General features: G+C 40.2%; 1 protein-coding gene and 1 long non-coding RNA gene across 15 annotated transcripts in view; one reads left to right on the top strand and one right to left on the bottom strand.

Annotated features, from left to right (window-relative positions):
* Positions 1 to 18636, top strand: part of KIAA1217 (KIAA1217 ortholog) — a 352288-nt gene that overhangs the window by 154734 nt on the left and 178918 nt on the right. The gene's annotated exons all lie outside the window — the stretch shown is intronic.
* LOC135402466 (uncharacterized) lies at positions 17761 to 18623 on the bottom strand. The gene is made up of 2 exons (XR_010425137.1): positions 18381 to 18623; positions 17761 to 18062 (listed from the first exon to the last, which is right to left on the bottom strand). It is a non-coding gene; the product is annotated as an uncharacterized LOC135402466 (long non-coding RNA).

An 18636-nucleotide genomic window follows, 5' to 3' on the forward strand; every position in this document is an offset into this window, starting at 1 on the left:
ATTAGCTACTTCTGTACTTCATCCAGAAGCATGTGCTGCCATGCTGGGAGCAGACGGCACTGTAGGCTGTGGGCAGTGGCCCTGGGTATGGGGGCAAGAGGGAAGCCCCTTCCTCCTTCATTCCATGATGAAGGTGCTCCTGTTGCTGTGAGGGGTGTATGCTGAAGCACAGTGGGGCCTCCTGAAATCCCCCTGCCCTCTGCTCTTCCCCCACAGGACTGACTCAGGGAGGAGGCAGCTTGGGTGCAGTATGGCAAAGTCCAGGATCTCAGAAAGTTGTGGCACTGCCTGTGCCTCCCTGCCTGCTCCTCGGCTGTCAGTAGGAAATTTGTCTTCATTCCAGTGACTGGGACTCCACTGCTGTTTATGGGCCCCTTGTAAGAGCCAAAGAGGCTCTGCATCCCAAAAGCCTTAAACTGTTAAAAAATCACATTTGTTCTCCTTTTGCCACACTTAGGAACTGAGGTTTGGTAAGTTGATTCTTAAATTCTTATGCAGGAGAACTAAAAGAAAATAATTCATTAAAAAAAAAAAAAAGCTGGAGATTGAAGAAACACTTCTGCCAGATAATCTATCAAGTATTCTCTGCAACCCTTTTCAAGCCAAAAATGTTGCTGCAGGTGTGAAGTTAGTTTGCTTATGAAGCTGCTTGTTTACCCAGGTGAGCCACCCTCACACACTGTCCCTGCCACGTACGTGCTAGCCTTTGAGAAAAGGCACATTCCAGCGTTGAGTGTCTCATCTCATCCCGTTCTTTTATCTTCTGCAGTCAGTGTCACCTTTGAATTTCTTAAAGATCTCTGTCAGATATGCATGAAACTATTAATGTTCATAATTTCTTTCAGGCATCTTTAAGAAGATTATTGCTACTTTTAAATTAAAATCAAGGATTTAACTGAGAGATAATTTCTGCAAGCCATTTTAAAGTAGCATTTATTATATCACAAGTAATAGCCTGAAACCCATAGCAGAATTCTTTGGACCATTATACCACACGCTGCACAGGAAATTCTTATGCATCTTGGAACAGTTTATAATTTAATTGATGATGAACAATATATATAGGGAGAGATATGCTGTGAAACGTACAAGTGTAGCTTTATGTGTTTGTGCATACAGGTGTATATATGGGATAGTTCAAAGTTAAATAATGAATAAATTAAGCATGTCAGATTGTCTTCCAGCCTACCTATATGAATTCATAAAATTTTTTCTTAGTGTCAAATAACTAAAGTTTGTGTCATTCTTTTATTTTTCTTACATCCCTTTATTTTGCTTTAACTTTGGGCCTTTGTATTTCTTGCAAGTGAAGGCCCACATTTCAACTTTTAAACTTTAGACAAATTTCAGGAATTCACGTCTTACTTTCATTTTTATCCTGTCATTGGAAATACAGATAAAAAGATGATAATTTGTCTGTAAAACATATTGGGTGATTTTAGTGTGCTTCAGGTATTCAAAAATTTTAGAATTATCTCATCCTTTAAATAGATCTGCCTCCATTGTCATTCCAAGTGCTGAGAAATGGCATTGTAAGGCAATTTTTTTTTACTCGCAAACTTCCATATGACAGTACTTTGAAAGTGTTTGTTAAATTATGCTACATCTGTGTCTGATGTTAAAAGCATTAAAAACCAGCCAAAAAACAAGCTCTCCTAATGGCCTCAAAATTCAGAATATGTATACATATTCAAAACTGCCTATCTTTAAATACCCCCCTAAGCTTTCTCCATGAGCTTTACTGTTTTATAGACTTTCTCTGCCAAACTTCTTTTTTCATACAGCTTCCTTGTCTGGGCAGAGACAGTCATGCTCTTCCATGCTCTGACTGGAGCTATTTTGATATCACCTGGTCTGCAGCGTGACACGGCAAAATACTCGTGCTGCTTGATGCAGCATCTGAAGCACCCAGTGCCCCACTCCTTGGCACCATCTTTAATCAACCCTTGCAAATCTGGCACAGGCAGGGCTGCAGAGGTGTAGTGGCACTGCAGAGAGAACTACTGCAGCCAAAGCCCACCTGCCTGTGGTGGAAAAATCATTGGGTTTAATTTAGTGTTGGAGAAGCAGCGTGGATGGGGTGAGCTGCTGCTCTGTGAGCTGGGTCTGCTACATGTCTTCAGAGAAAAGGCTGATCCCATCACTACCGGGTGCTGTAGCAGCAGAAATCAAGACCTGGCACCCAGATTGAGTGGTGGTAGGAGTGCAAGGTATGTGACACTGTGAATGGACTTGCACTGAATTTGTGTCAGGGTGGCAGAAGCTGTTATGGCCCAGCAGCTGAGTATGGGTAAATTAAGCCAGAGGCAGGCTGAGAGAGGCTAGGTCAGCAGAGCAGTAGTTGTTTAAAACTTACATAAGGTTGATTAAAACAGAAACGTTATAATCTAATTGCATTTTAATTTTTCACCTAATATGTGTTTAGAACTATTATATTGTGTGTAAGTAAGCTATGGTGTCTTTTTAGGACACAGTGAGGCTTCGTATGTATATAAAATAGAAGTTAAAACACATTAATGAAGTTATGTATATGTGAGAACCATCTTGTGCAGACATTATCAAGCTACATTAAATTTTGCCTTGGCAGTTTAGCTTTGGCCAAAAAACTTAATGTATTGGGTTTTAAGGGGCTTTAAGTGAAAGTCAACAGAATTTTTAGGTCATAATTTTGCAGCAAATTGTGATTTTCATAGATTGGTGAGGTTCAGAACGGTAAGTAGAAATTTATCCATCACTGGAAACTACGTGAAAATGAGTTTTACTTATTGTTTGGATTTAAACTGATTCTCTTTTTATTTCTGTGCTTATTGATTAATTTGAAGTATAGGAATAAAAATTACTAGGTTATATTACAATGGCTAAATCTTGACAATAGTTTTGTAGGAAACAGACCATGTAAATGCAAAATCGGAATGGTGTGTTTTCCTAAAGCAGTACCATATGTTAGTTGATTAACAAGTTGTAGGGATATTAGAAGATCTTGGCTGCTGGTATGAAGGAGCATATGTTTTCCAAGTCTTTTATCTAATATGTGTAAAGACTTTGCCAAGTCAAATTTAAGCTTTTTTTTTCCTTTCTTTTTTTTGAAGGGGTGGTATATCAGCTATATATTCCCTGGGTATTTTTCTTTCCATAGGCAACACTAATGCATTATTGGGATCTAAATCTAACTCCATCCCTATGAAGAACATGCAATAAATTAAGAAGTAGTGCAGAATGTCTCATGTCCAGATACTGTATATGAGCAGTTAAAAATTCTTCCAGCATCACAGCTTGTATTTGGTGTAACACTTTATGTTTTGTTTTGGTTTTATCTTCAACCAGACATCAACTTAAGTAACTAAAGAGCAATTATAAGTTTAGTTCCTTCAGAACTCAGCAGTTTACACCGATGGCGTTTCAGTGAGTATGCGAAGTGCCAAGTGTGTGTGCCTGCATGCAAGAACAAGTGCCATGAGTTTTACAGAGTAAAATGTACCTCCACTTAAGACCTATTTCGAGATCTTAGAGTTTTAAGGAATTAATCACTTAAATCACAATCTTTTTATACTGGCTTGCTGCAGAATCTCTTGTGATCTAGCCAGTTTTTTGACTGTAGGGAGAGCCAACAGTCTAATGCTTTACCCTGGAAACAAATTAGGTCTTAGAGAAAGACTGGAGATTTTAAGTTGTTTCAGGCCTGTCAAAAAGAGCTTCTACTCGTCTGTGCTTAAGATCACAGTTTGTGGTTTCCAAGACAGCATCTAAGAATAGCTTTAACTTTTCTTATCCAGGCCTGATGAAGTTTCTGGACTTCAAATGGGAATCTTACCGACCGCAGGGAGCCTGTAGGACATGCTTCTGTATGTTCTTCTTTTGGGGCACATTTTGTTTCATTGATGATGAGAGAAAAATGAAAGTTTTAAAAAGAACTTCTTAAAAAAAAAAAAACACCCAAAAGTGGTTTGCATGTTGTTAATGTCTCTGTTGTTGAAGTCGGATTTCTCTGTTCGTCTGATTTCTCCATACTTTCATTAGAAGGCTGTAATTTGAAGCTGTGAAGGAAGTTTTGAAAGAGACAATGGGTGGAGATCAACCTATTTTCTTGATGCTTTGGGACTTTCCATGGTAGGAAACTGTTTAGTTTTGCAAAAAATTGCCTGTATTTCATTGGCAGGACATTGAGCTTAGTCATCTGATGCCCACAAAGGAAAAAGCTAGGACAAGTCTTGAGATGAAGTAGCAAGACAGGAAGCAAATTCCCTCTCCTGCTGCTAGGCTGTGCTTTAAGGGACAGCAGCTTCAGTGCCTGCAGGAGGTGAATGCTTGCTTTCCTTGTAGGTGGTCACACTGGTGCTGAACAGCCTTCAGCTGCTGTAAACCCCAGGCCAGCTCTCAGCCTCTCCAGCCCAACTATCCATCCTATCCAGCTACTAACAGCTTTGAAAACTCTACCTTTTAACTATGCTTTCATCTTCACGTAGCTTTTCTTCATGTGTTTCCTGGTGGGGGGGAGCTACGTGGGGCAGAGTAAAATATGCTGTCAGCAAAATATGTTGAAGATGATGAGCCAAGAGGTGAGAGAAGCAGCAACTAAGCAGGCAGTTGCAGGGTGCACGTGTGTTTGCATGAGAGAAGTGTTACCTTTTTTGTGTGGTGCCATATGCTACACAGAGCTGAGAGCCTGGCACAGCTCAGCAGAGCCCGGTGTGGATGCCGCAATGTGTCTACATGGATTGGGGTCAAAGGGCAGAAGAAGTGCTGTTTGCAACTCTTCTGGCACAGCCACAGCAACCACTCATGAAGTGTTACTGACAGAAATTTTAAGAGCAGGCTTCATGCTTTGGTTTTCAAAGTCTGGACAGGAATCATGCAACAGCTCCATCTGGTATGAGATTGCAAACAGAAATGTAGTGCAAGGGAAAGACAGACCGTCCTCAGCCTTGTAAAAGAGTATTTTATGGTGGTGAAAGTCTCCTTAGAATACGCTCTGGGTGGATTGTTTTGTTTCAAGGGAGAAGTGCTTAAGAAACTGATCGTCTATTCTGCTGGCAGCAAAACCATATGACAAAAAGTGTAGGGCAAAAATAGAAATAGGAGAGTCCTCATACAGACAATCTGGAACATGACTCTAAAATTTCAAATTAAATATATGCTTGGCTCTTGAGGAAAACAGTCTACATGGGAATCACTCACTGTCTAAAACATTGTGGAAATGTTAGAAAGAGAATTAGAAGATATTTCCATGTATAGAGAATACATGTTTTTCCAAATAAAGAATTAATTTTATTTTATTCTCAGAACTATTTAAGGAAGTGTGATACCATCCAAAAAGCCATATGTGCAGATGTTTCCAAGTGATCACCCCTACCTCCACTGGAGAGCTGCCCACTGAACAATAAGTGCTCTGCTGCGTGTGAGAGTCTCCTCCTGTACCACTGGCCCTGTATGCACTGAGTCTAATGTGTGTGCTGCTGTACAGTCATGGAGAGACGTGTCAGGAGACTAATTCACCCCATCCTAAAATAGATGTTGTCTAGACTGAGTGAGATGAATAGCCCTCAGCAGGTTCTTCTTTCACCTCTGTGGTTTACTAGGTGGATACTAGGTGGGCACTTACTTGTATTTTTGATGGCTGAGACTATTGAGGTGTGGCAAGTTGGCTTCTCTTCAAAAGAACAAAGCTCTGGGATTTTTTGCTTGTGTCTAAGGAGGCGTCCCATCAGCTAGAAAACAGCACTCTGATTTTCTCTTATTTGCAGTGTCAATATTGCAGATGGGTGTCAAACAGCTCTAGACCAACCAGTGCTTCTGCCAGCTTACAGCCACTGTTGCAGGTCCATATACAGAGGACAGATTTGGCTGCTCTTATCCAAACAACAGTATCCAAAGGTTGTTTATGCAAGGTGTTGTGAACTTTGTGTGTGCCACATGCATGAAGCTTCTTTGATTATTTTTTTAACCATTTCAGATTTTCAGGGTCAAGAGTTACTGAGATACATCACTGTATATCGTGCCATATGTGCCTCACTTGAAAAACAGTATTTAATCATGCAAATAAAATGTTTACGAAGAGTCTGCTGCAACATACCCCAGCAGCTCCCTGTTACAGCAGTAGCTCCAAGTGTAAGACACTCCTCACTACTCTGATGGGTTTCTGCAGCTAACACAGAAGTACATAATCTCAGGTATGAAACTGCCATTGCTTTCCTGCGCGCTTGATAATTCAGTAAGAACTGCTTCTAAAGTACTCGAAAATCTAATGAGATTCTGGATAGGCCTCTTTCAAGTCAGCTAGTCATAATGTTCTTTGAGAAATTGCTAGTAAAAAGTTTCTTACTGTGAATAGCTGCTTAATAAAAGGTGTATTATTCTTTGCCCTTGAAAAATCTCCTAACTAACAAAAGAAAAAAAAGTCTCCTGTTTTCTTAGAGTGAGAAAGCAGAGAGGTGGTTAGACATCTCAATAAGGTAAGGAAATACTAGAAGCAAATTTCTGAAGAACTACAGGTACAAAACATGTGATGCCTTCATGGTGAGGTTGTGTGCAAAAGTGTGGGCAGATATTCAGATTTCATGCTTTTAAACGAGCCAATGATCCAACTGCTGCTGCATCCCAGTACTACACTGTGGAGTACTGTGTGCTGATGTGCTCAGCTTTGCCTGGCTGTACCCTGGGTCCCATATCCCAGAGAGATGGAGAAGGGCAAGGGATGCTTGGTACCATGCTGTGCTTCAGTCTGAGTCATGGCACCTGAAGTCCTCCAGAGTGGCCTCTCAGTAGTGGGGAATTAATGCAGGAGAAAAGATGATCTCAGCGCCCCAAAGCTGTGCACATCCCTTGTTCAAAAGGTTTAACAGTGTTCTGACGCTTGGTGGAAGCCAGAGCTTTGGATGCTGATGCCATGTAAGATTTACCCTGCATTGTCTGCCACCTCTGTGGAATAGCTGAAGCACTGCAAATTCATTCTCTGGCTTCCACTGCACTAACTTTCCTGTGTAGGCAAATGTTTAGGCCATTTTTGCAACAGATGAGATATGAGTTAATGTATTGTATGCCATTCATTTTCTCCACATCCTTGCTTCAGGAGGAGATTTCCGGACAAAACTCACCACATAGCAGTGTGTTTTGATTAGGTGTGGGGTTGTTATTTTTCTGTTGTAATGTAGGTGTTTCTATTTCTTTATGTTTAGCACATATGACAAAGTGTTACTGTCAGCATTAGGGTATCTTGTACCTTGTCAAGTGTAAGAGCAGTTGTAGCAGGCCCAACAACCTGTCTTGAATGGGGATGGTTACCTAGGAAAGAATACAGGATCAAGGACAGTATGTAGTCATACTTCTGGTATATCCTTCCAGCTCCCAGAAATATGTGATTAGGAGATTACTCAAAGGAAACCAAGGATTATGTCTTTTTTTTTATTTAACAGTGCTCAATGGAATTTTTTCATTAACTTCTTTTTTATATTTTTTAAACTCTTAAACACAATAAATAACTTCAGTGTTCTACAGAAAGAAGTTACCCAGTTTACCAACACTTCCATAATGCTCTGTGCAATTAATATTCACATGTATGTATTTTTGAATCATTAACTTACTTCTTTCATTTGACGACCCTACAGTATGTGTTGAGAGAGACAATGAACAGTCTTTCTCTATTCAGCTTCTCTCTGTCACTCGTGTTTATGGACCTCAAACAAATGTTGGAGAGTCCTGCATAATTTAGTTGTTCCTTGTACAGAAACTCTTCCATAACTTTGGTCATCCATGCTGCCTTTTTCTTAACATTTCTATTTCTACTGTAGTAGAAATAATGTACCTGGAGTACATTAAAATTGCATGCAATATTCAAAATGTGAGTAGGTTGTGGATTCATGTAGTACCATAATGATATTATCTGTCCTGTTCACTATTCTTTTCCTAGCATTTTCTAACATCTGTTTGGTTTTTTAATCACTAATGAGCACCGAACTGAAATTTTCAGAAAATGGTTATAACCTCAGACTCTCTTTTTGAGCGATAATAGTCTATTCAATGTCAATGTGCATCACTTTACATTTATCTACATGGGATTTCATCTGTCAATTTATTGCCTAGTCAGAGAATCTTGTGAAGTCTCTTCTTTGTAATCAGCCCTTCTCTTCACTGACTATCAGATTGTACTCAGCAAGTTCTGCCACCTCACTTAAACCCTCTTTTCCAGCTCACTAATGTTGAGAGCTGTCTGGACCAGTCCGCTCTCTGTGATGCCACTGGTAATCTCCATCTCCAGGGAAATTTGGCTTTCGTTCCTACAGGGTTTTTCCTATCTTTATTTAGTTTTCTAATTAATAGGAAGATCTCCTCTCTTCGTTTCTTTACCAAGGGATGTTGCTACATGCCCTGAGGAAACCCAAGGGAGCCATATCTGCTGGCTATCACACGTCTGTTCTCTCACTGGGTTGGGAAATGGAAATGGAGTTCTTGCTTCTGCTTTCCTTGACCCATATGCTCTTGTGTTTCAGGTTCTCTCTGCAACATTAAATTATTAATTTCACAGTACCACAGTGGGGGTCGCTACTTGCCTAACATGGTTTCCACATGGAACCTGTCAAGACCCATATTGGGGAGTGACATATGCTGCTTTCTGAAGTTGGGGGGAAGTGTTTATGGTTCTTATTTTAGCTCCATCAGCAAAAGAAAGTTATGAGTGATAGTGTCTCTGTGGCTAAATTTGTGGTTTATTGAAACTGTGGCAGAGCCCACAAGATGAGGAGAGAAAATAATGTCTGATTTTAAATTTCAGCTGTTGGCTGCAGCTGCAGCTTTCAGAAAGCTCTTCAGCCTGGCTCCTGCCCCATTTTCTCCTAGCTTCCTTTTACTGCAATGAATTGCAACATTGAACACTCCATGACTTAGGTTTTTTAGTACGCAGGAAATTTAGACTTTAAGTGGCATGGCTTTGAGCATAGGTATTATCATATGTACATTATTCAAGAAGGGGATGAGGGAACAAAATTTTTTTATTCATTTTTTGAAGTCTGAATGTGTAGCAATCTATGAGATTTTTTAAATAAATAGAAGGAGAATTGTTTGAGTTTTCTGCAAGGGACTGAGTTTTTATGTGAATGTTTAATTGAAATGTCATTCCTTCAATGAACTAATATCCTCAAAATTCACAGTTACTTATCATGTATCAATAAGTTGTATATTCTTGCAGCTGATGACAACTGGTGACAACTATTGCAAGATATGCAATATGCGGAGGGGAATTAGTCTTTAACCTAATAAAAAATCCCTGTGGCATGGCAGACCCATGCCAATGCAGACAGCTGGGGAACTGGAAATATGCTACTTTTCACAACCAAGGCTTTATTCATGTCTTGGAAAACTCCTGAGATTTACATGGAGCTATGAAGAAAAGGTATTTGGTGATAAGTTGCAAAACATTGCCACAGTCCTAATGTCTGTGACTAAAATCAAGTCCAGTGTAAGACCATGTTGAAAAGGACCTCATGCTGCCCAGGAGGCCTGGGGTGGCCTTGTCCTCCAGAGGAGTATTTCTCAGATTCCAAAAATCGGAAGACCACCCAGTCTTTTCCTTGCAGGGTGGGGAAAACAAACAAATTACCTTATTTGATGGCTGGGAAAAGAAAGTGATTGATAATTACTGCCTGCAGCATTTTGCCCCCTACCTGTGGTATTCAGCCTGTGTTTTCTGGCTGCATTTAGGCAATTCTAACTTTAGAAGACTCTGTGCAAAAAAGCAGACTAAAAGCATTAAATTAATACTACTCATGGGCTGAAAACTCATCCTTCGCTTACCTCTTCACCCTCTTCCAAGGGCACTCCTCCATTACTCTCTGTTGTGAGAGAGGATTTATAGGAGCTTATAAAACTGAAGTGGGGGCATGTAAGTAATATTGTGTCTTGTCTCAGAGATTTTGATACTTTTCTCCTTCTAGCACTTTGCCCAGAATTTCCTCCAGCTGGTGAAAGGACTTAAATATTGTTTCAGCTGCAGTCTTTAAGTTCTATCTTTTAATGGCAGTTCTAGAGTGAAAAAGCAAAAGAGGGGGGAAAAAAGTGGGAATTCATCACTGTATGTTAATTATGAAAGATTAAAGCAATAGTATGAAAATCACAAAATTAAATAAATCACAGAGTTACACTTTTGCAGATGAGTCTTGGAAATCAGGGTATTGGAGTATATGCATATGCAGTAAAAGCTGTCTATGTTGCCAATTAGTATTTAATAACCTTTTCCTCTGGAGTGAAGTAAACCTGTCATTTTCACTACTTACTGCCTGTTCTCTACCCTCAGATATGTCACATGTGCTGTTATGGGACATATTTATATATCTCAGTGCAGACTTGCAGTTTGTAAAGGGACATAACTAATACAATGTAATTTTATGTCGTCAGTGGAATGCTCACATGAGTCATCCCATTGTTTGAAAAGTTTTTCTAAGAAATACAAAATAGTTGGAATTAAATTATCTGGGTTATGTATGTATTCATGAGAGAGACAGAGTCTCTGTCTCTGAATAAGCTTAAACCTTGTGTGGCACCTTTCTGTGCTGACATTGCTTATTCTAGTCTTCACTCCAGGCAGTTCTGTGCACTTCTTGGAGCCTGATGAGACAGAGCATTGTTACTTTTTCTCCCTTTTTATCTTCTTGTACAGGAGCAGGCTTCCCCTTGTAAGAGGAATAGGATATGACGCCAGACTCATGACACTGCATCTCACTTGGTGTTTTGGACATTTTACCCTTGCAAAACCTGAAACATTCTCTCCCTTTTCAGGAGGAGGCTGCTGTGGCCACAGATTCCCCATCCCGGCTGACGAGAGTGCCACAGCCTCAGTCCCCTTTCCCTGGGAACTCTGTGCTGTTGTGCAGCATCCAGCTGCACCAGTGTTTTCATAGGTAAATTTAGGTCATGTACCCCTTTGTTACTGTTAGTACATTAAGTTCAGAAGAATGGGCTCTGACAATCCTGCTAGCTGTACTGTAAGAATACTGGAAAGAAAGCAGAAAGAGGCAAAGACTTGTTTTCCAAGATGAAAACAGAGAATGAGAGATAATGCAAGTCTTCAAGAGCTCAGCAGATGTGTGTGATTGAGGAGGAGGCTGTGAGGTGGCCGTCTCACTGAGAACATGTCCTACAGCACCGGTGGGTCTGGGAAACAAAGGGGGAATAAATCCTTGGAAACTGAAGTTAAGTAAACTTTACCCTGAACAAGTAGGATACAATTTCTTATCACTGAGGGTAATTAAACATTAGTCAGTTAACTGTAACGTAGTCTGTGAAATGAGAACAGATATATTTGCAAAGCCATTTGAGCCTAGGTGCAGCAAGGAAGCCTGTATTTATGGGGTGATTGTTGCAGTGTGGAGGGTTGTGGCAGTCCTGCTGCTGCTGGACATGGTATGCCTGAGTCAGCAGCTCCAGCAGTCACATCCGTGGGCCTGTGTGCTGAAATACCCTCAAGTAACATGATTGTAGAAAGGGCAGCTCTGTATTAAAGACAGTGATTATAATCAACTGCTGTGCTTGCACCTCTCAGCTGGTAATGTGCATTGTTCAGGAGGATTTGTTGCCTTCCATGTACATTAGGACAGGTATGTTTCGAGGTTTTTCTTTTTCCTTTCAGTTATTTTTCTCTGCATGAGACTGACTGTGCTGGAGACAGTGACTGAATGTGTGCATCACAGCTTTGGTTTGGGGTTTTTTTAAGGTGGATGTCTGATCTGGGAAATTAAAGTCAGAGGAAAGAACTTTGCTCAGAATTAAGCTCCCTCAGTTGGGAGTTTGATGTCCTTCCTACACTTCCTTATGCTGATCATCTGGGCAGACCTTGCGTGTGTGGTGGGGTTTGAAACAAATGGTAGTGCATATGCAGCGTTGGTCTCCTGAGATCAGTAATGTCTTTTTCATCTCATTTAAGTGTTTGGCCTTTGTGTGAAGACCCCACATCAAAGTTAATGGCTTGTGATAGATGGGAAGTCAGACAAGATAATCAAATGGTCCCTGTTGCCCTAAAGCTATGAAATCCTAAATACCGAAGAGTGAATTAATAAGTGTGCATCCCAGCAGAACAGACTGGGCAGGTCTGAAAAAGAACAGCAGTGCCACTGCTGTCAGCTCTGATTCCTTTCTTATTAATCAGCTGTCTTAATGATAGCATCAGGATGGTCTGGGGAGGTCAGAGAGGCACTTTGAAGGAAGGAGATATACATACTGTTGGAGAGGTCGCTGTTACATTTACAAGTTGACAGGTCTACACTAGCCTTCTGCTCTTACATCTGCCTTCAGGAGCTGGTGCCCTACAAAGGGTAGAAACAAAAGCTTTACATATGAAACCTGTGACCATCCCTGCTGGATTAGAAATCAGATCTGCATGGAAACAAACTGTAAGAATTTCTTTAGACTTGTCTTTATCTCTTTTCAGACATTCAGATTGTCCTATTTTGCCTAGTACACCCTTTGTGGCAGGAGACAGGGAGAAACTGTAGTAAGAACAATTTAAAATGTCCAACTCATTAAATCACAATGGCACTGACCTCTCACTTGATTTTAGTCGAAGTCTCAGAAAAAATCTAGTTCTTGCCAGTGACATTGTGGAGAAAAGTCAAGTATATGATTGGGTACAGTCCAGAGATGAATAAAATGAATAATATTCCAAAATAAGTTACTTTTCAAGAAAGACCACCATCATGAATTGTGTGAATGCTGTGTATTGGCAACACTGGTGCCATTGTGTTAATTTCTAATAATTGCATATTAATTTTTTAATTGAAACTAATTTTTTTGTGGTAGACTATTTATCAGAAATGCGTGTTGATAAAGTGGTTATGGCTATCACAACATAACTTGAACTATTATTTTATTTCTAAACCCAGGCCTCCTTGAAGTACACTTTGTGTTTCCTGTTAATTCAACCGCTCATTGGACAATCTTATAAACTCAATGTGTACTTCGTAAGAGCTGAAATAAAGGATCTCTCATTATTATTGCAAAGTATAGTTGTGCTTTGCAGAGAACAATCTTGATACTTTTGATCACTAAAGCATGTCACCTCATAAATTTACAACCAGATCCTGCAGACATCCGTGAAACCAGCAATAGTGTTTCAGGCAGTAAGTCTATTCTTCTGGCACTGCTAAAAAGTTGGATCAATTTGAATCCAAACTCTCACCAGAGCTCTGTTTGAGACAATTCATCCAAAGGGAACTTATCAAAACCAAAATGCTTTACACTGGGGAGAAATAGAATTTGAATGGAGAGCAGATGGACTTAAAAGCGACCTTCCCCCCTTGCTTTCTACCTCCCTCAGAAACAGTTCCCTACACTGTTCTTTCCCACCCACATATTGCTTTTTATTTGATTAAACTCTAGTGATTGAAATTTCTGCAATGTAAGGCACATTTTGCTTTCACAGAGTAAGTTGTTTGGTACCTTATGAAAACATGTTCATATTTTCTATATCTGTGTTTGCAGACTGATGTCTTTCCTTACCTTCCTGTGTGATGCGTGAAGGGCTGGCCAGGCTGGAAGGCAGGAGGAGGAGCTGAGGCATGTCAGGGTCTTCAGTTCAAAGCTGGCTGTGCTGGTGGCAATGTACTAATATTAATGTTAGCTTGGTACAGTAGGATGACAACAGGGAGGTAGAAAGTCTGAAATAAGATGTTGCATTACACGAGTCAGAAATATGCATCCTGTAATTATGCCCATTTAGCTCTGTTCCATCTTCCCTTGGGCAATGGAAAGGGAAGTCATGTTAAAGTGTATCTACAGTTAGCTTTTTTGGGATTGTCCCAAATTAGAGAGGGAGACAAAGTTATTGATGAAAGAGAAGAATCATCTTTTTTTTTTTTTTTTCTGTACTTGAATGTTAGCACTTCCTTGTGATGACCATGGTTCTTTTTCTCAGTTTGATTTAGGGCATGCACAAGTGTTTACTGCTTTCAGACCTTTTAATTTATTTAAAAAATTGGAGGTGGAGGAAGGAAACAAGAATGAAACTTGGAAAACAGAAATCTAACCTATTTAACATGATATGGCTGCCCAGGTGTGAGAGTTGTGTGCTTGAATAAAATGTCTTTTGGAGCAAATGAAGGTTGCTCTATTACTTGGAGACGGGCACCTGAAAGCTTGGTGATGCCAAATGAAAGGTGATTACAGCTGCTTCTTAGAGCTCTCTTTGAAATTGATTTGGAAGGATGAATATATCTTCTGCCTGAATATTTTATGTTCAGCTTCTTAGTCACTCTTTTGTATAGTTGTTTTAGTGATTAAGGCTGGCTCTTGGCACCACTGTTAGTCTCTGAACTTCTCTGAGGAGCTGAAACTAGTAGGTCTGATAAGACACAATGAAATTCTGTTGTGGAGATGTGTAGAGAAACTCATACTCAGTATTCTTTTTTTACATAAGCTGGAGTGTTACTGATTCACTCCTTGGGCTAATTTTTCCTCACAAGTATGAGAGTTCTTAACTGAAATGGAATGTACGTAGTATAAACATTGAAACTCTCCAAAGATTTTTAACAGGAAAGGTAACTTCATGATAAATAATTCCAGAGGTTGTGTTAGATTGTTTGTCATCATAAATTTTAAAATCAAGTTCAGATGTTTTCCTTTCATTTAAGCACTGAATATTTTAACCACTATCAGACCCACCTCATTGAAATTCCTTACTAAGCAGATGAGACCAAATGATCATAAAGTTCCCCTCCACATCTTAAAAATCTGCAATTCCTTTTACAGTACCAAATTAGATGACAATTAATTTTAAAATAGTGTCAACCTTTTTGCCCCCAGGGTCTACTTACATGGGTTCATATTGATAGACCTTGGAATTTTTTTTAATTTTTCTTCTACAAGCTAACGGCTGCTATTATATCATCTTTGATGATATACTATGTGAACATAGTCCTTTTTTTTTTTTTTTAGTGAGTCTATTTGAGTTTTAAGCATTCAGAGACCACACCAAGCTTGGCAGTGAAGATGCTGAGGATGAACAAGAATAGAGATGTGCTCAAATGAACTGCAGCCCTGAAGCTGCTCTCTGCTGCCTGAGATGGAACACAGAGCTTCACCACAGTCAGTGCTGTTTTTCTGGAGTTAGTTAAAGATACTTTCTCCATTTCAGATCTGACTGGTTGTTAGTGAATGGCCACACACAACTCCCTGGAGTGTAGCGGGGAAGTTTCCTGATAGTCTGGAGCATCCTCTTGATGCTCCCTTTCTCCAGGGCAGTCCAAAGCCACCTCTGGCCATACAAGGCTTGGAGAGGTGCTGCCATGTGACCTGCTCGAGTGCTCATAATTCCTTCAGGTCTAATATTTGTTTCTGGACTATACTGGGTTAAGTACTGTCAGGCTGGTTCCCACAGAGAGCATTCATGACATTTTTCACAGTGGTTATGTGTTTTCACATGGACATTGAGACAGGTCTTAAATTATGGGACTCTTCTTATGATTTAACTATTAATAATTAGCTTCCCAGATTTTTAGTTGTGAATAATTGCTAGTGCCATGGAGTCGTTGTGTATTATAAGTTTGACTAATTGAGCGCAGCCACTTTTTGTTAATTGTTCCTGTTATGCACATGCTAAACCCAGAAGTGTTGAAGTCGCTCTGGGACATTAATTTTAAACACAATTAAAACATCATAACCTGTTGGCAGTTATTCTCTGTGCATTGTTTTGATATTGATGGTTCCAGATCTGAGCACAGTAATTAAAAGGAACCAGTTATTGTTGATCCCACAGATAAACAAATGCTGATTGCATGCTGTGAACTGGTTAATCAAGTTTATTTAACTTGTTGTTGGTGATTCATCCCAGTGACTGTATTGGGGAGCTCTTTATTTGAGCCCAACAATATAATGGTTCTGGCTGCCTCCAGCTGCTAAAGAAGTTTCACTGACTCTTTAGTAACATCTTAAGGAATAGCATTGTTACGTACACAAATTAAATCTAGTTTGAGACCAGGGACTTTTCCGTTAAAGTGAGAACATGCTTTAAGACCTTGCTGTCCCAACTGTTCCCTGTCCTGAGCAGCAGCAGAGGTGATTATGTTTCCTGGTTGGCGATTTTGTTTTATGTGTGAGCTCTCTTGTTTTGTTTGATTTTGATGATACTGAAGTGTGCCATGTGTAGTCTGTCCCTTTGCCAATGCTCTTTAATCCTGTTTGAGAAACTACTTCTGCATCTGCAGAAGTTTTCATAAGATGACAACTAGTTTTCAAGTCACATGTCCACAAACAAAAAAGCAATCTCTCTTAGATCATCTCTGCCTTTTGTGGGTCCATGTTGCTCAGGCCCCTTAGCAGCACTATCAGTATCATTTACTGTTAGTCTCAGCAGTGGGAGCATCTTGCTGTGGCCGTAAAAGCAACAGTTTCAGACCAGTGTAACAGTGTCCCAAGGGGCACCTGGCTGCTTACTAAGACATGTCAGTGGGGGAGTCAAGAGACAACTCTGTCTTGTGCTCTTGGCTGAGAAACTAAAGGTGCTGGCTAAAAGTAGATAATTGTCTATTAGTCTTAGACTGATTTTCTAGGTATTTTTCCCCACCATGGACGGAGGTAAAGCCTTCTAAGGGGCCAGAGTGCATTGATTCTGATCTTATTAATGTTCTTGGTACAAACGCTACTGATCTCCAGAGCTAACCCTGGTTTTGTACAAGGCTGAAAAAGCTCCTTCCTTTCAGGCATTTTAGTCAACTATGTTTTGTGCTTTCCTTTGTGTTATTTCAGGATAAGATCTTTTTAAATGCTCTTAGTTTCAGAACTCTCGATTTCTGAGCCCTGTATACAGGTAATGTCTTGGTACTGCTTTTATGTTGCTACTCCAGGCAACTGCACTGGCTTTCTTTTTCCATTAGTGGTTTCTGAGTTATTTTACATTTCTTGAACTTGGTGGTGTTCAGTGTTCACTATTCCTGTCAGAGCCCTCTTATCCTTCCAGCTGGCTGTGAATGTAAATTGCAAGAGGCTCATCATGCTTGTCCAGACTCTGGAAAACCTCAGTGTTAAAGGCACATTCCTTCATGTCACAAAAGGCAACATCAGATAAGTGGGATGGCTGGCCATCCCTTCTCCTCCTAAAATAGTTCGCAATCAGAATGAGCACGAGTAACCCAAGGCCAGTAAAAACATTACTCTAAATAAAATGTGTATCACACTGTTTTCTTTATAATTGCAGGACAATGACAGAAGTATTCTGTTGGGAGCACTGTACTGCAGACTTTAAATAGCAGAGCTAATGTTTAAATTTTATTTTCATCTTTTCTATGTTTTCCATGCCAGATTTCTGGGATTTTTGCCAGGTTCCAAGAACATATAGAATTAATTGTTAGAAAGGAAAATAAATATTTCTCAAGTGCTAGAGAATATGTGTATCTGATCTAATGAACAATAGTTTTGTTCATTTATCAATTGTTCATTGTAATTTACTCAAATACTTTTTGTCTGGAAGGGAGAGGATAGGGGCATGAGGAGAGCAATCCTACTTGAGCTTCTGTACCAAATTTATGTATACACAAAACATTTCTGCATTCAGTAATCTAAGTAGACAGGATGACATTTCTGCCAGATACAGATGTAGAAGGAAACATAGGGGAATTTTCCTAGCCTATCCAGACTGGGCAGTTGAGAGGCAATTGCAAGCAATTTGGCTCATGTTATATTGAAGTCAAAGTTGAAGAAAGCCTGAAAGACCATATTATGCTAGGTCTGTTTGCAAAGACATCCAAGATAGTGTTACCTGGTGTTGGAATATGAGGTTGATCTAAATGAGAAATTGCATATTTTTATTAATATCTCAGTTATGCTTTGTTCTCAACCTAATTCAGAAGTTGTCTGTGGATAAACTTTCTGGTCTTGATGCTGTAACTCAACACTCAGTTTGTTCCTCCATCTCTGATTCAATGTTATGGTTCTGATAGACTAAATCAGTCTGATATTCTCCACTAAATCAACACATGTGGCATCTGCTGGAATCTGTGGGATTTGATCTCATCCTTCTCAGCCACACTATTTTTTGCCTTGCAGCCTGGTAGATCTGTTGATTCTCATGCAGGCTTCTGGCCTCTGATCTGCCAAAAGAGAATTAGTTATATGTTTCTATATGTTTTGCTACTGAGGCTTCAAAATCCCTCTTAACCGAAGTCCCTGCTTACATATTGCTACCATTCATTTTTATTGGCTTCGCTAAAGTTGAATTCCTGTATCTTGATTTTTTCCAAATTCATTCTGTGAGCGGCCTCAAAGAATCCAACAGAAAACAAAACCTCAAAGCGCTTATATAATGAATTACTTTTAAACTAGACTCTAAAAAAGACAGAGGAGCATTTATCAGGAATGTTTGTGGGCTTGGTGGTTACGAGCTTAAAAAAAAAAAAAAAAAAAAATACCGTGTGGAAAGGCTTTTGTCCCATGACAGAGATTTAAAAGGCTGCGGGTTCGGATTCCAGCGGAGGCTCAGGCCTGTAATCGCGTTTGAAATGTTGCCTTTCACAGGGCGGCGCGGGGCGCGGGCCGGGTAGGGGCGGCTGCTGGGCCGCTCGGGCGGCTGCGGGGCTGCCGAGCCCGTCACCTGTTGGGGCCCGGGCTCGGGGCCGCCCCCGGCCGCCGCCGCCGCGCTGCCACCGCCGGGCCGGGCCCCGCGGG

The sequence above is a fragment of the Pseudopipra pipra genome, chromosome 1 (assembly GCF_036250125.1).
Source record: "Pseudopipra pipra isolate bDixPip1 chromosome 1, bDixPip1.hap1, whole genome shotgun sequence".
Classification (NCBI taxonomy): Eukaryota; Metazoa; Chordata; class Aves; order Passeriformes; family Pipridae; genus Pseudopipra; species Pseudopipra pipra.